At 45.6% G+C, this 24,058-nt stretch overlaps 1 protein-coding gene across 1 annotated transcript in view; it reads left to right on the top strand.

The window, feature by feature from the left end:
- The first annotated feature begins 9,440 nt into the window (after positions 1 to 9,440).
- Positions 9,441 to 24,058, top strand: part of chrm3b (cholinergic receptor, muscarinic 3b) — a 285,369-nt gene continuing 270,751 nt past the window's right edge. Inside the window, exon 1 of the mRNA XM_078405065.1 lies at positions 9,441 to 9,513. The gene's annotated coding sequence lies outside the window, so the exon portion shown is untranslated. The remainder of the gene's footprint in view (positions 9,514 to 24,058) is intronic.

Genomic DNA, 24,058 nt, shown 5'->3' with positions numbered 1-24,058 from the left:
AGTGATACCTTGGCATCAGAGGATAATGGAATTGTGCTAAAGAAAGCTTAAAACCTTTGCAACACTGAAAGGAGGCCATATGCTTTTTCTCATCTACATCAATCTTTTGATCAGCTAATCAATAATACCCAATTTATTTTGGCTTCGCTCCTGAACCTTTTATCCTCGGCTCATTCTTGATATATTGGCCTTTGCCCTTTCATCTTCTGTTCTAATTTATAAACAGCCTCATTAAAAACAATTATGTTTCCCGCCTCTGTCGATCAGGTAAATCCTATCTGAACTGATTTGACTAATTATAGCTCGTTGTGAAAACACTGGGATTACAGTGAAACAAATCCTTAACAACTTCACCAAAGAAGAGTTTGTAAGCTTCAGCACCCAATCCAAAGAGGGACGCTAATGCCTAAATTTGGCTCAAATTGTTTTTGCATCAATTAATTCAGTTTGTTTTGGCATTTACTCCATGCTTCTATCAGAGGCTACACAGCCAGTTAAGTCAGTTAACTACTTATTGACAATTAGAGTCATACAGCGTGGAAACAGACCCTTCAGCCCAACTAACCCACGCCGACAACATGCCCCATCTACACTAGGGGCTAGTGGAATCAAGGGATATGGGGAGAAGGCAGGCACAGGCTACTGAATGTAGATGATCAGCCATGATCGCAATGTAGATGATCAGCCATGATCGCAATGTAGATGATCAGCCAAATGCCCTCCTTCTGCACCTATTGTCTATGTTTCCATGTTTCTATGTCTCTGTGCACTTTCCCTACCTATTCCACACAAATCGTAGAAAAGTCAATATGGTTCACAGTCCTTGTAATCCTGACTGAGCAAACTTGGCATTACGCAGGAAGACACAAAGTACTGAAGTAACTCAGTAGGTCAGGCAGCATCTCTGGGGAAAATGGATAGGTGATGTTTCAGGTCAGGACCCTTCTGATTTATTATAGGGTGTGGCGGAAAGAAAGCTGGAATAGAGGAGAGACGAGACAAAGCCTGGCAGGTAACAGGTGGATACTGGTGAGGAGGGTTTTTCAATAGTCGGATGGTTGGACAAAGGCCAGAGATGAAAAACCGGTAAGGTGTGAGACAAAAGGATTAAAGAGTCACAAATTGTGAAGCTCGAGGAAGGAATGGAGGTGGAAGGGGAGGGACAGATTGGTGCAAGTCCAGAAGGGACATAAGGGAGGTGGAAAGGAGAGGGGGAGAGTTATGTAGTTACCTAAAATTGGAGAATTCAATGTTTATACCATTGGGTTGTAAGCTACCCAAGCGGAATAAGAGGTGTTGTTCCTCCAGTTTGTGTGGGGCCTCACTGTGGCACTGGAGGAGGCCCAGGACTGCAAGGTCAGTGTGTGCACGAGTTAAACCTTTCGTAGATGGTGCAAATGGCAGCATTTATCTTTAAAATTCAGTAATGACCTGCAGGCTGGGGCTGTCAATTCACCTGCTCTAGACCAAGAGTCTGAAAAAAAGGTCTCGACCCAAAATGTCACCTATCCATGTTCTCCAGAGATGCTGTCTGACCTGCTGAGTTAGTCCAGCACATTGTGTCCTTTTGTGTATTAACCAGCATCTGCGGTTATTTATTTCTACTACTCACACAATGATAATTTGTTACTCGGTTATAGCAGACAATCGGTAATAACAGACATCTTGCGCCCTCCCCAGTGGTCCATTAGAACAATGTTTGATTGTATGTAATGGATAGTAAGATGATTACTGAATTGTATGCAAAAGAATAATTTCACTGTACCTAGCTACACAAGTTCATAAGTTTTTGGAGCAGAATAAGGCCATTCGGCCCATCAAGTCTACTCCGCCAGTCAATCGTGGCTGATCTATCTTTTCTTTTCAACCCCATTCTCCTGCCTTCTCCCCATAACCCCTGGCACCTGCATGTGGCCACAAAGTACCATTGAACCAATACCAATTTCACTGCAATTAAATTTTTCCTTCCTAAGGTATGGAGGCTGGGGCTCTTGATATCAGAAGCATTTCTGTGTTTTTAATTTTCCAAAACAAATGCATTTTTCAAGCATAGATTGATTGCGAAAGGAAGGCCTTTGTGATATTGTAGAAACAAAGAACAGCTGATGCTGGTTTATACCAAAGATAGACATAGTAATCCAGCAGGTCAGGCTGCATCTCCAGTCTGAAGAAGTGTTGCGACCCGAAACATCACCCATCCTTTTTCTCCAGAGATGCTGCCTGACCCGTTGAGTGACTCCAGCACTTTGTGTCTGTCTTTGTGATAGTGTTCTTCTTACAAACTTGTTAATCTGCCAGTAAAGCATTTGGCAGTCGGATACGCAAGATTGCTTCTGCACTCTCCTGATTCCTGTGCCTCAGCTGACAAAGCGGTCACATATTTTAAAATGATTTCCTTCAAGAGTTGCCTGTGAGCTTGTGATCCTGCTGCTTAGTCTTTGGCAAAGAATGGGGCTACTGAATCCAATGCAATGCTATAAGGCAATGTTTAGAGCATTTTTCTTTGGTGGTAAGGAATCATAGCCTAAGAAGGGGGGGAGTTAACAGCGACTATTTAAGTCCAAAGAAGGGTCTCAACTCAAAACGTCACCCATTCCTTCTATCCAGAGATGCTGCCTGAGTTACTCCAGCATTTTGTGTCTATCAGCGACTATTTAAGGATGCTTTTACTAGTGAGCAGTGTTACATCTCAGTTATTTCCATGGTTAAATAGCTCGTACACATTCACTGGCCAGACTGAAGAATAACCAGTTCTAAATAAGGCAGTGAAGAGTAACTGCCAATTGATCCCTCTTTAATTATCTGCTCAGTCGAGGTTTGTTATAAAGAGAGATTGGCTTTGATTTAAAGTCAAATAAAGCAATATTAAATTAAGGGAGGCGAGCATCTTGCAGGTTTCTTGGCCATTATCAAAGAGACACATCCATGTACTCAGTTGAAAAATGTAAGTAAGCAAACCTGCTCGAGTGACCTCAAAGAAAAATGTTTAACTAAAACAAATAAGCAATGCGCAATAAGCAACCTTCTAACAACAATCTTTCTCTCCATGTCTGCAAGACAAAGGAGATCGTGATTGACTTCAGGAAGCGAAGCGTTGCACATACCTGACGGCACCGAAGTAGAGATGGTTGAAAGCTTCAAACAAAGATAATAGAACAGAGCAAGATAGACCACTCGACCCTAAAAAACGTAGTATGTCATGGCGCCATTTTAGTAGGCAGAAACTTGCAGAAACATTTAAAAAGAAAAACAACAAAAATCTGTGAATTGATAGATGAGATATATTCTGCATTTTTATGGTAACATCACACATAGTGTTCCCCCAAAACGCTGATTACACTGTGAGAGGCAAAGCGAACGGTGGGTTTTGCTTATTAAAATGGCGGACGTCACGCTCCTTTGCGTACTACACTTCAGTATAGGCGATTTTGACGGAATGGTTCATCTTGCTCCTCTAGTATCTTTGGCTTCAAGTTCCCAGGAGTAAATGTCACCAGCAACTTGTGCTAGACTATCCATATCGAAGCAATGATCAAGAAGCACACTAACACCTCTACTTCCTTTGAAGACAGGAAGTTCGGCATGTCCCCTAGAACTTTCTACAGATTCCCCATAGAAAGCATTTTATTTGGATGCCTCACAGTATGGTTTGGGAACAGCTCCATCCAAGTCTGCAAGAAAGTGCAGAGAATTGTGGGTGTAGCCCAGAACATCACACAAACAAACGTCACCTATTTCTTTTCTCCAGAGATGCTGCCTGACCCGCAGAGTTACTCCAGCATTTTGTGTCTAACTCCCTTCCATTGATTCCAGCTACACTTCACGCTGCCTCGGTAAGGCCACCAGCATAATCAAGGATGAGTCTCACCCTCTTCTCCCTCTTCTCCCCTCTCCCATCAGGCAAAAGGTACAGGTGATTGTAATCGTGTATAATCTTCCGCTGACTGGATAGCACACAACAAAAGCTTTTCATTGTGCACATGACGATAAATTAACGACTAACTAACTTACAAGGCACTATAAAAGTGATGTCCTTTGCAATGGGGTATGCGGGAGTCAATATAATGGCCTCCACCTTTCTACCTTGTTGTACATTGGATAAGTGAATATTTCACTTGCGGAAGAGCTCAATGCCTTTTATTCATGCTTTGCAAAGACACACTTTCAGAAGTCCTTACACCCCTGATGTCTCTTGATCTCTGTCTCTGAAGTGTTTACATACGTTTCTGTGCATGTGAGGCTGCTGCTGGCAGCATTTTGATTGACTTTACTTATGCACATGACAATAAACTCGACTTGACTTGACTTGATATGTGAAACCTAATTTTAATGCGTGCAACTTTCATGAATGCTGTGAAGAATGCGATGATTGGCACCAGGTTTCCAGATAATAAAATGTCAAATGCGACAAATAGCAAATGAAATATAATGTGTAGAAATTTGAACTAGTTACATTTTAGTCAGGAAATGAAAGGTGAAATCGAAACATTTAAAAAAATGGGGGAATAGTGTCATAGTATACGATACGATACGATAAAACTTTATTCATCCCCGGAGGGAAATTGGTCTGCCGACAGTCACAACACACAAGGTACACAAAAACATGAAATTAAAGGTGAAAATGAAAAGAAAAAGACAAGCTACTGTTTCCTGGCTGCTGTGTGCACAGCGCCTTCACCGGAACAAATTAACAAACAAACACAGACTTATCCCCTGGGCAGAGAATTCTAAACTAGAGTGCCCCCCCCCCCCCCACCCCCACCCCTCCCCCACACCAGGCCCCACCCCCACCCCTCCCCCACCACAGGCCGGGTCCCCATTGTTCTCCACGGCGGTCCCCGCACTCCGGGTTCCCCTTTTGTTCTCCCACCGTCCCTCACGCCGGGTCCCCCCACGCCGGGTTCCCCTTTTGTTCTCCCACCGTCCCTCACGCCGGGTCCCCCATGTTGGGACCCCCACGCCGGGTCCCCCCACGCCGGGTCCCCCCACGTCGGGTCCCCCCACGCCGGGTCCCCCCACGCCGGGTCCCCCCACGCCGGGTCCCCCCACGCCGGGTCCCCCCACGCCGGGTCCCCCCACGCCGGGTCCCCCCACGCCGGGTCCCCCCACGCCGGGTCCCCCCACGCCGGGTCTCCCCACGCCGGGTCCCACCACGCCGGGTCCCACCACGCCGGGTCCCCCCACGCCGGGTCCCCCCATGCCGAGTCCCAACATGTCGGGTCCCCATTGTTCCTCTACAGTGGTCCCCCCACGCTGGGTCCCCCCACGCCGGGTCCCCATTGTTCCTCTACAGTGGTCCCCCCACGCCGGGGCCCACCACGCCGGGTCCCCATTGTTCCTCTACAGCGGTCCCCCTACGCCGGGTCCCCCCACGTCGGGTCCCCATTGTTCCTCTACAGTGGACCCCCCACGCCGGGTCCCACCACACCGGGTCCCCATTGTTCCTCTACAGCGGTCCCCCTATGCCGGGTCCCCCCATGCCGGGTCCCCCCAAGCTGGGTCCCCCTACGCCGGGTCCCCCCACGTCAGGTCCCCATTACTCCTCTACAGCGGTCCCCCTACGCCGGGTTCCCCCACGTCGGGTCCCATTGTTCCTCCACAGCAGTCCCCCCACGCCGGATCCCCCCACGCCGGGTCCCCATTGTTCTTCACGGCGGTCCCCCCACGCCAGGTCCCCATTGTCTTCCCCCCCTCTCCCTTGAAGGGAGGATGAGAGGGGAAAAGTTTAATAGGAACCAGTGGGGCAACTTTTGAAACATAAGGTTACTGAAATCAAATTACAAGTAATTTTTTTTAGCAAGGAGTGTTTTGTAAGGAAACTTTACCTAAACCTTTCTTATCCCATGTACCTGTCTAAATGTATTTTAAATGTTGCAATATTAGCTGCCTCAACTACCTCCTGTGGCAGCTCGTTTCGTATACCCACCACCCTCTATCTGAAAAAGTTGCCACTCAGGGTCCCATTAAATCCTCACTAAACCCCCCTTACCGTAAACCTATGTTCTATGTGGCCATGGGAATGATTGCAGGGCTGTGGAATTAATTGCAGACATATGGCCAGGTACATGGATAGGAAAGGTTTAGCGGGATATGGGCCAAACACAAGCAGGTGGAACTAAAGTAGATGGGGCAATAGACAATAGACAATAGACAATAGGTGCAGGAGTAGGCCATTCAGCCCTTCGAGCCAGCACCGCCATTCAATGCGATCATGGCTGATCACTCAATCAGTACCCCGTTCCTGCCTTCTCCCCATACCCCCTCACTCCGCTATCCTCAAGAGCTCTATCCAGCTCTCTCTTGAAAGCATCCAACGAACTGGCCTCCACTGCCTTCTGAGGCAGAGAATTCCACACCTTCACCACCCTCTGACTGAAAAAGTTCTTCCTCATCTCCGTTCTAAATGGCCTACCCCTTATTCTCAAACTGTGGCCCCTTGTTCTGGACTCCCCTAACATTGGGAACATGTTATCTGCCTCTAATGTGTCCAATCCCCTAATTATCTTATATGTTTCAATAAGATCCCCCCTCATCCTTCTAAATTCCAGTGTATACAAGCCCAATCGCTCCAGCCTTTCAACATACGACAGTCCCGCCATTCCGGGAATTAACCTAGTGAACCTACGCTGCACGCCCTCCATAGCAAGAATATCCTTCCTCAAATTTGGAGACCAAAACTGCACACAGTACTCCAGGTGCGGTCTCACCAGGGCCCGGTACAACTGTAGAAGGACCTCTTTGCTCCTATACTCAACTCCTCTTGTTACGAAGGCCAACATTCCATTGGCTTTCTTCACTGCCTGCTGTACCTGCATGCTTCCTTTCATTGACTGATGCACTAGGACACCCAGATCTCGTTGAACTCCCCCTCCTCCTAACTTGACACCATTCAGATAATAATCTGCCTTTCTATTCTTACTTCCAAAGTGAATAACCTCACACTTATCTACATTAAACTGCATCTGCCATGTATCCGCCCACTCACACAACCTGTCCAAGTCACCCTGCAGCCTTATTGCATCTTCCTCACAATTCACACTACCCCCCAACTTAGTATCATCTGCAAATTTGCTAATGGTACTTTTAATCCCTTCGTCTAAGTCATTAATGTATATCGTAAATAGCTGGGGTCCCAGCACCGAACCTTGCGGTACCCCACTGGTCACTGCCTGCCATTCCGAAAGGGACCCATTTATCCCCACTCTTTGCTTTCTGTCTGTCAACCAATTTTCTATCCATGTCAGTACCCTACCCCCAATACCATGTGCCCTAATTTTGCCCACTAATCTCCTATGTGGGACCTTGTCGAAGGCTTTCTGAAAGTCGAGGTACACCACATCCACTGACTCTCCCTTGTCAATTTTCCTAGTTACATCCTCAAAAAATTCCAGTAGATTTGTCAAGCATGATTTCCCCTTCGTAAATCCATGCTGACTCGGAATGATCCCGTTACTGCTATCCAAATGCTCAGCAATTTCGTCTTTTATAATTGACTCCAGCATCTTCCCCACCACTGATGTCAGACTAACTGGTCTATAATTCCCCGTTTTCTCTCTCCCTCCTTTCTTAAAAAGTGGGATAACATTTGCTATCCTCCAATCCACAGGAATCTTGGTCAGCATGGTCAGGTTGGGCCGAGAGGCCTGTTTCCATGCTCTATGACTATATGACTACCAAGGAGCAGTCACAGTCAAAATGGGCCAAATGGATGTTCTCTGGGCTGCATCATTTTAGGTTAAAAAGTGAAACTGACTTCTCTTTACACAAAAATCCCAGAAATGCTGTGACTATTTAAAAGTTCAATTGTTTTTTTAAACTCTTCCATTTTTCTCTTGGTAATCAGTAATGTGCAATTAAATTTGCATGAATTATTTCAGTGCTTCATTAATTCACTCTTAATAGAATGCATCCAATGCATCCCTCTTCGATGGTGGGGAGGCCAGTACCTGTGGGCGGAGGGTGTATGGAATGAGCTGCCGGAGGAGGGAGAAGCAGGTAGTTGAGGCAGGTACTATCGCAACGTTTAAGAAACATTTAGACAGGGATAGGATGGTGCAGAAGGTATGGGCCAAATGCAGGTAGGTGGGACTAATGTAGATGGGGCATGTTGGTTGGCTTGGGCAAGTTGGGCAAGGGGGCTGTATGACTCTATGACTCAATAACATTATAAAGACATTTGGACAGGTACATGAATTGGAAACGTTTAGCGGGATGTGGGCCAAACGCGGGCAGGTGGGACCAGTGTAGATGGGTCCTATCTTGGTCGGCATGGCCAGATGGGCCGAAGTGCCTGTTTCCGTGCTGGTTGACTCTATGACTCTCTGCCTCTACATGGCTTGTTCCAAGTTTTGTTCATAAATCTGAGATATTTCTGATATGTTAAACTTGTAATATATTTTCAAGTTGTTTTTTTCTTGCTGAATGTGAAAGTGAGCTGAAGTAAATTGCACCCTGCAGTGAAGTTAATTTCCCACCTTTGCGTGGAAACGAAACATTCCTGACAGGGAGTGGGTAATAATAGGCAAGAGCTCCTATTTTGCCCTCTTACAATTGCATACAATTGCTAACATAAAATATCAAACAGTATAGCACAGGAACAGACCTTTTGAGGGAGGAGAGAGAGAGAGAGAGAGGGAGAGAGGGAGAGAGGGAGAGAGGGAGAGGGAGAGCTGTTTCCATGCTGTATCTCTAAAAAACACGAAATCTTTGCACAGGTACATGGACAGGAAATATTTGGAGGGATATAGACCAAACTTGGGCAAATGGGACATTCTTCAATGAGGCATCTTGGTTGGCATGGACAAGTTTGGCCGAAGGGCCTGGTTCCGTGCAACATAACTCTATGAATCTATGACTGTATTACCACCAGTATAAATCTGCTGAGATTGGATTAGCTAACTCCATTTCAGTACTGTACTGGATACTCTTGCCTTTAGTCTGAAGAAGGGACCCGACTCACCTATCCATGTTCTCCAGAGGTGCTGGATAGACACAAAATGCTGCAGTAACTCAGTGGGAACGGCAGTATCTCTGGAGAGAAGGAATGGGTGACATTTTGGGTCGAAACTCTTCTTCAGTCTGAAGAAAGGTCTCAACCCGAAACATCACCCTTATTCCTTCTCTCCAGAGATGCTGCCTGTCCCGCTGAGTTACTCCAGCTTTTCATGTGTATCCTCCGTTTAAACTAGCATCTGCAGTTCCTTCCTACACATTTGTCCAGAGATGCTTCCTGACTTGCTGATTTACTCCAGCACTTTGTGTCCTTTTGTGTAAACCAGCATCCGCATGTTCTTGTTTCCATATTCTTGCCTTTTGCATAGTCACTCCACTCCACCTCTGCTTCCAATATTTTCCTGACAAATAATAAAGGAGTTTGTTCAAATGGAAAAAAAATGATGAAATGAAATCACATTAATGTGCCTGTGATTTTCTTTCCCCAGGGTTGCTTGCAGCAATGTCCAGCAGAGTACACTACCATTCCTTGTCACAACCCTGAAGGCTGAGAAGTCACAGGTAAGACAAATACTTCCTGTCATTCATCAATGCCATGTTCAATCGAGCGGCCCTCAACTGCCAATTTTGCTTGTTGCCAATCTTCTTTGTTCAATAGAGTCACAGAGTCAAGCTGTGTGTAAACAGGCCCTTCACCCCAACTTGCCCACACCGACCAACATGTCCCAACTACATTAGTCCCACTTGCCTGCATTTGGCCCATGTCCTTCTAAACCTATCCTGTCCATGTATTTGGCTAAATGTTTCTTAAACGTTGCAATAGTCCCTGCCTCAACTTCCTCCTCCGGCAGCTCGTTCCATATACCCACCACCCTTTGTGTAAAACAGTTGCCCCTCAGGTTCCTCAAATCTTTCACACCTTACATATGTCCTCTGGTTCTCGATTCCCCTACTCTGGGCATGAGACACTGTGCGTTTACCTGATCTATTCCTTTCATGATTTTGTATACTTCTATAAGTTCACCCCTCATTAGGGTTGCCAACTGTCCTGTATTAGCTGGGACATCTTGTATTTTGGGCTAAATTGGTTTGTCCCGTACGGGCTCGCCCTTTTCCCGTATTAGGCCCGGACGGCGCTGTAGGCCCGGACGGCGCTGTAGGCCCGGACGGCGCTGTAGGCCCGGGCACTGTAGGCCCGGACACTGTAGGCCCGGACACTGTAGGCCCGGACACTGTAGGCCCGGGGACTGCTGTAGTTCCGGACAGTGTAGGCCCGGACACTGTAGGCCCGGACACTGTAGGCCCGGACACTGTACGCCCGGACACTGTAGGCCCGGACACTGTAGGCCCGGACACTGTAGGCCCGGACACTGTAGGCCCGGACACTGTAGGCCCGGGGACCGCTGTAGTTCCGGACAGTGTAGGCCCGGGCGCCGCCTAACGGAGGTTGCATAGGAACCCGCCTCTCGGCCCGGGCGGCTGCCATTAGTGGAGCGGGAGCACATGGCCGCTGGTTGGGTGAGTTTATGTGGGGTGCAGGGCGGTGACGTCACCCTTTGTCCCTTATTTGGGAGTGAGGAAGTTGGCAACCCTACCCCTTATCCTCCTGTGCTCTGAGGAATAGAGTCCTAGCCTGCTCAGTCCTGGCAACATCCTTGTAAATCTTCTCCGCACCCTTTCCAGCTTGACAACAATTTTCCTATAACCGGGTGCCCAAAATTGAACACAATATTATAAATGTGGCTTCACCAATGTCTTACATAACTGCCGCCTGACCTCCCAACGTTTGTACTCAATACCCTGGCTGATGATCACCCTATCGACCTGTGATGCCGCTTTCAAGGAACTATGTACCTGAATTCCTAGATTCCTCTGCTCTACAACATTCCCCGGAAGCCTCCCACTAACTGTGTAGGTCCTGCCCATGTTAGACTTCCCAAAAATGCAACACCTCACATTTCTCACATTAAATTCCATCAACCATTCCTCAGCCCACCTGCCCAACCGATCAAGATCCATCTTCTTTGTTCATTATAAAGATTCTTTTTTGCACATACAACCCAGAAGTCTGAAGTCTGTTAATAGGATTTTTGTCACTCTCACCCCTTCTGGCTTCTTAAAAAGAATATCTTGTGGCAGCTTTAGACAGAGGCGATCTGAGATGGTATTAAAGGTACGCCTTGCTTCACCCAGTAATATCTCTCGATGCATCCAGCCTTCATTTTGGAAGGAATTATTCACGTCAGTTTAAAGCGGAGTGCTTGGATTTTGTTTTTGTGAAAGAAAGACTCTGGAGGCTCTGAGTTCGGGTAATCTTTGACGGATAATCCTCCTTGTTCTCCTTCAATGCACAGGTAGTTTTTGCATTAGATATGCTTTCATTTTGTTGTGACTAAATGCAATTATTTATGCTCTCTTACCATACAATTAGACTGCTAATTCTAGAGGAAAATGTTTATTTGGCAACACACACAGAATTTTTCAGCATTCTTCTCTGCTTATTAACATAATAACTTGTCTATAATTACCTTGCAAATGTTTCTTGCCTGATAAGCAAAGGTGTATGCAACTTGATATTACCATTGTGTCAATGTCAACCAAATGTGACTTATAGTTATTTGCATTTTTGTTCATCTCTATTTTTGGAACGTGTGTTGGTTCTCCTGAGAGAGTTTGAGCAATGCATTCAATAAATTTCCACAAATGTCTTTGATCCTTCAGGAAATGGGGACATTTATATGTTAATGTCCAGTGAGTAAGAGGGAAAGACTGAATATTATGCTGAAATAAAATTTTGCTTGTTACTCAGGAAAAATCAGGGCAGGGTACAGAAGCAAATCAATTTAATTTAATTTAGAGATACAGCATGTAAACAGGCCCTTCGGCCCACCGGGTCCACGCCGACCAACAACTACCCCATACACTAGTTCTATCCTACACTCTAGGGACAATTTGCAGATGTAATTTAATCTACAAACCTGCAGATCTCTGAGATGTGGGAGGAAACCGGAGTATCCGGACACAACCCACGCGGTCCAGGGATAACTTTTGAACTCCAGACAGAGAGCACCCGTAGTCAGGATCGAACAAGGGTCTCTGCCGCTGTAAGGCAACAACTCTACTGCTGTGGCCACTGTGCCGCCCTAGGTGCAGGCAGTGGAGATGCGTTTATTTTGGAATCATGTTTAGCATGGACATTGTGGGCCTGGTCTTGTGCTGTTCTGTTCTATGATACATGTCTTGCAATAGGAGTGAGTTCAGAGTTTGGCTCGTATTTGTGTGACAATTTTCCAAACTTTCCGACCATTAAGGACAGAGATATTAACAGTTCCAAATATGATTACAGGGGCTTCTCAGAAAAAGTGATCCATTATGTGAAAACAATGCACTATCACTCGATGGACATCGTACTCACTATGATAATCGGCATCAAAACCTATTATTCTGTTTCAAAGGAGTTGAATGCGTCATTTTGGGCAGCATAGTGGCGCAGCAGTGGAGTTGCTGCCTCACAGTGCCAGAGTTACTGAAACCGGGTTCAATCCTGACCAAGGAAGCTGTCTGCACAGACTTTGTACGTTCTCCCTGTGAATGTGTGGGTTTTCTCTGGGTGCTCCGGTTTTCTCCCACATTCCAAAGATGTGCAGGTTTGTCGGTTAATTGACTTGGGTAAACCGTCCCTGTAAATTGGTCAGCATGACCTCGGTGGGCCGAAGGGCCTGTTTCCAAGGCCTAAATTATACTAAACTTAAGAAAAGAATAAATAGCTTGTGTTAAAAGGATGCAGAAAAAGAACATTTCAAATAAATCCTTGTCCATTTTCTCAAAGTAACTGTTCAAAAAAATTCCTACACTTATTTTATATATTGAATGTTGATAAGTAAAATAATATTCCTCAAATATTATTCCCTATCTTCCTTTGCTCACTTTATCCACTATAAATTTCATTTCTTGCTCTATTGAGTCTTAAATTGGCACTATCTTTTGGGATTAAATCCAAAAATTGGTTTGGCCGGGACAAAGCTGCTGACAGTACAAAGGAACAATGACACTCCCAGTAAGCAAGGATTTGAGTCCGATGTTTGTGGGGACATTCATGAAGCCTTCAACAATGAGACAAGCATGCAGAATGGCTTCAATTTAGATAAAATGCAAATAGCTTCAATCACTTTGCCTTGTTCTTCAATGGTACACCTGGTAACTAATCTTCCCTTTCATGCAATGGGCTTGATTTTATCCTGAATAATATATTTCCCACTTAAAATGCCTGTGTTTGTTTCCGGTATGATGCTTCGAAAAGTTCGGACAGAATGAAGTTGTTTTTCATTACGGAGGTAGATATATCATGCTGGATCACATCATTGTTTGATTGTACCGAGAGCCTGCATGCTGCAGATATAATCTAAAGGAGAGGGAACAATTACATAAAGAAGAATGGAAACCAGACATCAACTTGCAAAGTGAATATTTGATACATGGAAGTGATTAGATAAAATATAATGAATATTGCAGAGTGAGTGTGTGTGGAATGGAAACTCATGTAACACGATAAAATAAGAATTTAAGAATAAGAAAATCATTTAACTGTTATCTTTCCACACCTCACCATCCCATTAGCAATTGTCCCGTGCAGCGTAGGTTTACTAGGTTAATTCCCGGAATGGAGGGACTGTCATATGTTGAAAGACTGGAGCGACTAGGCTTGTATACACTGAAATTTAGAAGGATGAGAGGGGATCTTATCAAAACACATAAGATTATTAAGGGGTTGGACACGTTAGAGGCAGGAAACATGTTCGCAATGTTGGGGGAGTCCAGAACCAGGGGCCACAGTTTTAGAATAAGGGGTAGGCCATTTAGAACAGAGATGAGGAAAAACGTTTTTAGTCAGAGAGTTGTGAATCTGTGGAATTCTCTGCCTCAGAGGGCAGTGGAGGCCAATTCTCTGAATACATTCAAGAGAGAGCTAGATAGAGCTCTTAAGGATAGCGGAGTCAGGGGGTATGGGGAGAAAGCAGGAACGGGGTACTGATTGAGAATGATCAGCCATGTAAGGGGTTTTCTGCGCCGAGCTTTCGCCCGACCTAAGGTCCCCGTGCCTTGCTCTGATCCCTCGACCAGGCCGCGCACACTAGTTCCCCGTGAGTGGTTCGACCCACTCATCCCTTACGGTTCTAGACACTGGACTTAGATGCAGGAGCATTGATAGTGCAGAAAAAAACTCAACCAGACCAGATTTGAAGACCAGGGTTTAAATGGAAAAGGCTTTTATTGAGCGCTTGGGACTATTGTCCATGAATACTTATACACAGTTCTATTAGACATAGGCATAACTACACGAATACTTAGACACAGTTCTAAACGACATATGCATAACTACACGAATACTTAGACACAGTTCTACTAGACGTATGCACACTTACACGAATACTTAGACACAGTTCTATTAGACATATTCTTGACTGTAAGATGGGGAACGTACGACACATCGCAAAATTGACCAACACATATTCATTTACACACCCACGTTTATTCAAACCACCCTCCCCTCTACACTAAACTATGTCCAGGATGTGCAGGATCGGGGTACATGCTCACCATGGGGCTATTACTGGGGTTACTGGCTGTTCGTACTGCTTCTCCGCTGCTTTCCGTGAGGGTCGTGCTTGTCCCCTGAGTTTCTTCCTTCTGTTTCTTGCGTTCCTGGCCAGTCGTTGCGAGCGTTGCTGTCCCTGCTGCGAGCGTTCCTGGCCAGTCGTTGCGAGCGTTGCTGTCCCTGCTGCGAGCGTGTCTTTCTTGCCTGTCTTTTCGTCTTCCTCCTGGCTTGCGTTCCTTGCAGGTTTTCTTGCAGTATTTCTTCTTCCGTTCAAAACCCAAAAGTCGTGGCCAGTTATACTATTCTGACCCGTCCTATCTCCCGCCAGATCTCGGGATCTCTTTGTTTAAAAGATATGTATTGAGTTTTCCCTTTGTCCTGCGTTATGTCCGGGGGTACCAGGGATGGCCAGACGGTGTTAATTGGTATTTTGTTGCGAGGTGATGAGTTTAACTGGTTTCCCATCACCTACCAGGTAGTTTTCTATGGGCTATTGTGCCCCCTTAACGAGATTAACTGTGTAGGTCGGCTTGGGGCATTGTGAGTATGCTGATGTCAGCGCCCCAGTGTCTGGACTTCGACCTGGTTTCGCAGGTTTCTGCATGGCCAATATCCATCCATTGTTCTGGCCGTGGCTTTGCAGAAACCTAGAGACTGGGCTGTAAGGTTTTTGCTTTTGTGGCTGGTCACGAGGTCCTGCGGCCATCTTAGGACCCACGGATTGTGACATCCCTTGGTAAACTGACCGCAGCCTTTCTCCGCTATCAGCCCCAGTCTCCCGTTTAAAATGTCCAAACTGCAGCTCTTTGGTTTGGTGTTGCTTGCAGAATGAGGGGAAACTTCTCAAATCTTACAGCCATGATCACATTGAATGGCGGTGCTGGCTCGAAGGGCCGAATGGCCTACTCCTGCACCTATTGTCTATTGTCACAATTGCATATCAATTCAACTCCAACTAAGAGCGGCACAGTGGTGCAGCGGTTGAGTTGCTGCCTTACAGCTCCAGAGACCTGGGTTCGATCCTGACTACATGTGCTGCCTATGTGGAGTTTGCCCATTCTCCCTGTGACCGCTTGGGAGTTTCCCCGCTGCTCCAGTTCCCTCCCACACTCCAAAGACATACAGGTTTGTAGGTTCATTGGCTTGGTAAAATTGTAAAAATCATCCCTAGTGTGTAGGATTGTGCTCATGTGCGGGGTGATCGCTGGTCAGTGCGGACTCGGTGAGTCGAAGGGCCTGTTTCCCTGTAGACACAAATTGAGATAGTAACTCAGCGGGTCAAGCAGCATGTTTGGAGAAAATGTATAGGTGGCGTTTTGGGTTTGGAGCCTTCTTCAGACTAAATTAAGTCTGAGGCTAATCACACTTTCCCCATGTTATTTATTTTACCTTGGTGTTGTACAAATTACTTTGCTGTACCGATGACAGTTACTTATCCATCAAAATCTTGAAGGTAGAGTTTGTACTTGCATAGTAACATTACTGACTTTGAAATCACAAAACATTTCACATTATTGTCATACAGCGTGGAAACAGGTCCTTTGGCCCAACTTGCCTACATGTCCAACATGTCCCATCTACACTAGTCCCACAGCGACACTGTGGATGGCTTGATTGTAATCATGTACTGTCTTTCCGTTAACTGGTGAGCACGCAACAAAAGCTTTTCATTGTACATCAGTACACGTGACAATAAACAAAACACAAACTCAAACTCCACTCAACCCCACCTGTCTGCATTTGACCCATATCCCTATAAACCTTTCCTATCCATGTACCTGTGTAATTGTTTCTTAAACATTGCGATAGTACCTGCCTCAACTACTTCCTCCTACAGCTCGTTCCATACACCCACCACCCTTTGTGCAAAAAAGTTATCCCTCGGGTTCCTCTTCAGTCTTTCCCCCTTCACTTTAAATTGATGTCCTCTGGTTCTCAATTCCCCTAGTGTGGGCAAGAGACATGTGCGTTTACCCAAACTATTCCTCTCATGATTTTGTACACCTCTCTAAGGTTATCCCTCAATATAAAGTATATAAAACTTTAAGAGTCATAGATCGAGTAGACAGTCAGAACCTTTTTCCCAGGGTAGAAATGTCAAAGACCAGAGGGCATAGCTTTATGTTGAGCGGGGCAATGTTTAAAGGAGATGTGGGGACCAACTTTATTACGTTCTCACTGTGACTGCATGGGTTTTCACCGGGTGCTCCAGTTTCCTCCCACATGCCAATTACATGTAGGTTTGGAGATTAATTGGCTTCTGTCACTTGTAAGTTGCCCCTAGTGTGTAGGATGGTAGGGTCAGGTAGCATCTCTGCAGAAAAAGAATTAGTGATGCTTCGGGTCGAGACCCTTCTTCAGACACGTGATTCTTGGTGGTAAGTTCAGCACAGACTTTGTGGACCAAAGGGCCTGTTCCTTTAATGCATGTTCTTTGTAAATTATAAATCTTTGTTGATTTCTACCGCTTTCTAGCATTACCTCTGCAGCCCTTCTTTTATATGATGACCATACCTGCCCATGGCATCTCACTAATGTTTAACATTATCAGCAGAGCAGCCTTGAATTGTACTGTGCATCCCCTGTTCCTGATTCACTTTCAGTACCTTGAGTCAGGGAGCAGCACTTCAGCATGAAGACCATTAACAGCAGGAGAGCAAGCCAAGTCATTCACTGCCGATGGGTTCATGCAATCATCAGCAGGTGAGAGAGAATATGAAGTCCAAGTCCAGCTCAATCATTTTAACAAAACATATTTTTATCAAGCTATCTACCGACTAGAAGATCAAAGAATAAATCCAAGTTTGATTTTGTCAGCCATTTCTAGTAGTTACACACAAAAAGCTGGAGTAACTCAATGGATCAGGCAGTATCTCTGGAGAAAAGAAATCGGTTACGTCTCGGGTCGAAACCCTTATTCTGAAAGTCTTAAGGTCCAAAGGTCTGAATTAGGGTTTCGACCCGAAACGTCGCCTATTTCTTTTCTCCAGAGAAGCTGCCTGACCCATTGTTACTCCTATGGCGAGTCGTAGGCGAAGTACGTTGAGGTAGACGTTTATTATAACATTAACAACCGTGACAATCAACGCACCAAACGACAGACAACCATAAATCTTACTGTCTCCTTCGGAGGAGTAAACGAGACTGCCCAGTTCCTTTACCTGCGCACCACCTCACCTCTTCTACCAATCAGAGGGTTCGATGGTCTGGACCAATCCCTGTGTCCCTACACTCCAGCATTTTGTGTCGATCTTTGCTGTAAACAGCATCTGCAGTTCCTTCCTACACACTACTAGTTCTCGTTTAGTTTAGAAATACAGCATGGAAACAGGCCCTTCAGCCCACCGAATTAATGCCGACCATCAATCACCTGTTCACACTAATTAATATAATAATAATATATTCCTTTATTTGTCCCACACTGGGGAAATTTGCAGTGTTACAGCAGCAAAGTGAATAGCAAGAGACATTCATTATAAATAAAAATAAAGATAAGGATAATTGTCATCATTTACTGTGTTTTTTGTTACTGTTACTGTTAACTGTTACTGTTGACTGGTCTGCTGGGAGCAGTGCTGGTTGTGCAGTCTCACAGCAGCAGGAAGAAAGGACCTCCGATATCTCTCCTTCACACACTTGGGGTGAAGGAGTCTGTCACTGGAGGAGCTACTCAGTGCATTGACAGTGTCCTGCATGGGGTGGGAGTCGTTGTCCAGCAGCGATGTTATCTTTGCCATCATCCTCTTCTCTCCCACCGCCTGTACTGAGTCGAGGGGGCAACCCTGGACAGAGCTGGCCTTCCTGACCAGCTTGTCAAGTCTCTTCCCCTCCACTGCTGAGATGCTGCTGCTCCAGCAGACCACTCCGTAGAAAGTGGCTGATGCCACCACAGTGATGTAGAAGGTCCTTAGGAGTGCCCCCTGTACTCCAAAGGACCTGAGTCTCCTCAGCAGGTAAAGTCTGCTCTGGCCCTTTTTGTACAGTGCATTGATATTTTCGGTCCAGTCAAGTTTATTGTTAAGGTAGACACCCAGGTACTTATGAGTCCACTCTCCCGATGTCCATTCCCTGGGCATAGTTCTGTTATCCCACTTTAGCATCCACACCCTACACACCAGGGACAATTTACAAAGGCCAATTAACCTACAAACCTGCACATCTTTGGGAAGTAGGAGGAAACCGGAGCACCCGGATGAAACCCATGTTGTCACAGGATGAACGTGCAAACTCCACACAAATGCCACGTGAGGTCAGGATCGAACCCGGGACTCCAGCGCTATGAGGCCGCAGCTTTACCAGCTGCGCCACTGTGCCGCCCTTCTATTGGCATCTTGTGCTAAAGGGGTTATTAATGTTAATACAATCATGTGAAGATAGCAGTGTGCTTGCCGTGATGTACTAAGTCGTGATACACCCACTGAACATACTCCCCACTCCTGTCCCTCCATTAAAAGTCCGTTAACCAGTTCCACAGTTCACAACAATGTATCTCTCTTGAGATGACACCTTCCCCAGCCAACTATTGCCCTATCAGGGTGACACCCCACCTGAGGTATCTGCTGCCTTTTCTTACTTCCAGTTCCTTCCTCTACGAGCAATCAGTCTGAAGAAGGGTCCTGACCCAAAATGCCACCTATCCATTCTCCAGAGATGCTGCCTGATCCGCTGAGTTACTCCAGCACTTTGTGTCTATTGGTCCTATAAACCAGCATCTGCAGTTAATTTTTATTACAAAGTGACAGTCAAGGTCTATACCTGGATAGGGATTATCGAGATTAGATCTCAGAAGGTGCCTTGCACTTAGGAATCTTACTCCATCAAGGAAACAGAAAGAAGCTGATCAAAAATTCTAAGATTGTCTTTCTCCTCTATATATTTTTTGATGCCGTTATCCTCCCCCATAATGATACTTCACATGCTTGAATTGAATCTGTCATTATCACTCAGTCGGCAGCACTCTTGCCTCTCAGTTAAAAGGTTGTTAATTCTCCAGGGATTCGAACTCAAAAATTTGAGCTGACATTCTTATATGGTACTGATGAAAGTATCTTTTGGATGAAATATTAAACTGAAGCCCATTTTCCAGGCAAATATAACGGCACAAGAACATAGAACACAGGAGTGGGCCCTTCGGCTTACAATTTTTTGTTTAAACTTTTGACTTTACAGACAGTGTGGAAGCAGGTGAGTCAAGCAGTGATCACCCCATACACTAGCACTATCCTACAAGCTAGTGACAATTTTTAAACAATTTATCAAAGCCAATTAACCTACAAACCTGCAGGTCTTTGGAGTGTGGGAGAAAACTGGATTGCGCGGAGAAAACCCACACAGACAAAGGGAGAATGTACAAACTCCATGCAGACAGCACCCATAGTCAGGATCAAACCCAAGTCCACTCCTATTATTACAGCTTTCACTGTTTGCATGGATTGTCTCATAGTCCTTTCCCTCTTCCTGTTACCCGATCCCACTGACAATGTGAATAGTTATAGTAGAGTCATACAACGTGGAAATAGGCCCTTCGGCCCAACTTGCCTACACTGACCAACATGCCCCATCTACACAAGTCCCATGCTTGCGTTTGGCCCATATCCTTCTAACCCCATCTTATCCATGTACCTGTATAAATCTTTCTTAAACGTTGCAATAGTACCTGCCTCAACTACCTCCTCCAGCAGCTCGTTCCATACACACACCACCCGTTCTGTAAAAAAGTAACCCCTCAGGTTCCTTTTAAATTTCCCCCCCTCACTTTAAACCCGTGACCTCCTCTACTCTGGGCAAGAGACTCGGTGCATTTCCCTGATCTCTTCCTCTCAAGATTTTGTACACCGCTATAAGATCGCCCCTCATCCTCCTGCTCTCCAAGGAATAAAGACCTAGCCTGCTCAACCTCTCCCTATAGCTCAGGCCCTCGAGTCCTCGGAAGTTAAATTGTTGTGCTATTTTGCCACACTGCGTGAGCCGTGATCTTGCCCATTGCCCTCACAGGCAGGCCACCCATTCTTGATAGTGTTCAATTACCAAGGCAGCTTGTTTTTGTGCATCTGGACACTCGACTGAATAAATGTTCCTTGGAGCATGAAGTTCTGGTGAAAAGGCACTTATTAGTTGTCATCTGCATGTGTGTCATGAAAGGGAAAGGTCTCCTGCATTCTCCAGGCTCTTCATAACAGTAAAAGGCCTGCTCATATTCCTATGTATTGGACTGCCCTGGTTATTATCATTCTCTTTTGACTATATCCTTGTAACGTTCACTTTTGCCTTTCTCCCTCCACATTGGATATACAGTACTTTGCTGGTACTTGTCGTTCCACAGTATTTTCTAACAGCACAAAGAGAAATCGTTTCTCCCCAGAGCTCCTTGTATTTTGATCTTAGCTGTGTCCATATGCTTTAGGCAGTGAAATCTGATAAATGTATCCATTCTTGCCCTGATGCACAATCTGTATTCTTCTGGGTAACCAGATCTCTTATTAATTGTCCAACAGTTCAGGGGCAGCACGTTCTTGTCAGAGTGAAGGGCATGGCTGGTTTAGGTTTACATTTAGACATATAACTGTCATATGTACCAAGACACAGCAGAAAGCTTTGTTTTGCATGCTATCCAAACAGTTCAGTTGCATATATCTTTGCATAGATATTTGCATAGATGCAATCAATTCAAACTCAAGTACAATAGATAGAGCAAAGGGGAAGATAAAGAGTGCAGAATATAGTTCTCAGCATTGTAGCGCATCAGTGGTTCAACGTTGCTGTTTATTGTCACATGTATGAAGAGCTAACACAGTGAAATTCTTTTTCATACAAACAGTCCAGTAGAGTATTGCCATACCCACAATCCTCCATTAGCAAGTGTACAGAAATCGTCTACTGAGCCCGTATGCAAGAGGCACCATTTTGGCACCATTTTCAAAGTCTAGGCTCTAGTTCTTATGAGCGGTGTCTGTTCCAGGTAAGTCCCAGGCTGTTGCGGGCCTCCAGCTCCTTCCTTGGACGTCACATCCCTCTCCTCGCCCGCCCACCTTGGGGGAGCCTCCCGCAGCCGACCTTGAGGGCACAGTAGGCCAAACCCCAGGTCCCTCTCCTCTCCAACCGACCTTGCTCCTCACCTGTCGCGTCCGTCGTCCATGGTTGCCTCCTCCTGGTCTCTGGTCTTCGGGGGACGGTGGTCTGCTGGGAGGGGACTGACTTGGTGGCTTCCTCCTGCAGGCCGCGATCGGCTGGGACTTCCATTCAGGCATGGGGGACCGGCTCGGTGGTATAATACTGGTATGTGTACCAAGATACAATGAAAAGCTTTGTAAGCAGTGGGAAGCCGTGACAAGATCCCTGAAGCCATGATCTGGCGGGTCTTGAGTTTGACCCATAGATTCATACTTGGTCAGTTCCATAGACAAAGTCTAATGCCTTCAATGGGGTAGAGGTGAATTGGACTGTACTCTAGCTGATGGAAGGAATGTTCAGAAGCCTGATAATAGAGGGTAAGAAGGTCTTCCTTAGTCTGGTGGTGCGCGCTTTCAAGCTACTGTACCTTCTGCCCGATGGGAACAGGGAGAAGAAGGAATAACCGGGGTGGAACAAGTCTGATTATGTTGGCTGCTTTTCTGAGGCAGTGAGGTGTAGTAAGTAGTGGGAAGTCTGGCCTGGTACACCTGCAGAAGTTCATGAGAGTATTCGTCAACATGCCAAATCTCCTCAATCATCTAAGGAAGTAGAGGTGTTGATGGGCTTTCTTGTGTCAATGTGCTTAGTCCAGGACAGATTTTCAGAGATATGCACGCCTAGGAACTTGACAACCCAGATAATAAGAACTTGATAATAAGAATTCAGGGCCAGCCTTTTCCAGTAGGATCCAAGTCAAAGATGATAAGGTTAGGGAATCTTGGATGACAAGGAGATTAAAAGATTAATCACAGATAAAAAAAAAGATATTTGACAGGTATAGAGAACTGGCATTGCGAGAATCTATTGAGGAATATAGTCAGGTTGAGTTTATTGTGAGACGCACAAGTATGGTAGCATAGAGGTAAAGTGATAATCTTGCTTGCAACAGCATCAATGGCACATAGGGGTGATCTTATAGAGATGTATAAAATCATCTGGGAACAGATCGGGTAGTCTCTTGCCCAGAATTGAGAACCAGAGACATAGGTTTAAGGTGAAAGGGGAAAAATGTAATAGGAATCTGACGGGTATCTTTTTCACACAAAGGGTGGTGGCTGCATGGAATGAGCAGCCAGAGGAGGTAGTTGATACAGGGACTGTTGCAATGTTTAAGAAAGAATTAGATAGGTACATGGATCGAAAGGGTTTAGAGGGATATGAGCCAAACGCAGGCAGGTGGGACTAGTGTAAATGGGACATGTTGGTCAGTATAGGCAAGTTGGGCCTAAGGGCCTGTTTCCATGCTATGACTCTACGAGTGTTGGAAGATGGAATTTAATCCTAACAATTAACAACTGGGTCGCCGATTGTCGGTAGCTTGCCGCCGACTAGGTGGTAGGTTGTCGTAGCTTGTTGTAGACATTGTCGTAGATATTGCCGTACTGTCATAGGGGGAGTCCAGTCGCTGGTTTTTCGGTGATCTGCTACAACTTTGACAGTCGCCGGCAGTCGCCTTAAAAATCGCCGAACTGGGACAAGCCCTTTACTCACTTGAAGAGGCAACACAAGTAGATTAGATGATGAAGTACATGGCATGCTTTTCCTCTAGGTTTTCTCTTCGTGCTCCGATTTCCTCCCACAATCCAAAGACATGCAGGTTTGTAGGATAACTGGCTTCTGTAAAGTGGACAGAACAGAATGAAAGGACGTACCTTTAAAAAGGGGATGAGGAGGAATTTCTTTAGTCAGAGGGTGGTGCATCTGTGGAATCCATTGCCACAGACGGTTGTGGAGACCGAGTTAATGGATATTTTTAAGGTGACGATAACAGATTTTTGATTAGTCAGGGGTTATGGGGAGAAGTCAGGAGAATGAGGTTGAGTGTTTTTGGGGTTGTGTAATTTGCCTATTTTAATGCTTTATTGTGTAATCTGCCTATTTTAGTGCTTTTATTGTTGGACTGTGGTTGACTGAATTTCGTCCCCAAAAAATTTTTGGATGACAAATAAAGCTATCTTGAATCTTGAATCTTGAATCTTGAGAGGAAAAGATAGATCAGCCATGATTGAATAGCAAGTAGACGATGGACCGAAAGGCCTTATTCTACTAAAACCTATGAACTTAGTGTTCGGGGTGATCGTTGGGTCGGTGCGGACTTGGCCGGCCCGAGGGCCTGTTTCCACGCTGTAGCTCAAAACTAAACCAAATTAGTCTTTCCGCTAACCGGATTACACACACCAAAGAAGCTTTTCACTGTACCTCAGTGCAAGTGACAATAACCTCAACTAAACTAAAACTGAACTAAATGTGCAAACTCCACACAGACAGCGGCAGCAGTCAGGATTGAACCCGGGTCTCTGGCGCTGTGAGGCAGTGACTCTACCAGCTGCTCCATGGTTA

This window comes from Rhinoraja longicauda, chromosome 9, assembly GCF_053455715.1.
Source record: "Rhinoraja longicauda isolate Sanriku21f chromosome 9, sRhiLon1.1, whole genome shotgun sequence".
NCBI classification, from domain to species: Eukaryota; Metazoa; Chordata; class Chondrichthyes; order Rajiformes; family Arhynchobatidae; genus Rhinoraja; species Rhinoraja longicauda.
The sequence above is the reverse complement of the archived record's forward strand: the minus strand, read 5'-3'. Positions and strand labels throughout refer to the sequence as shown.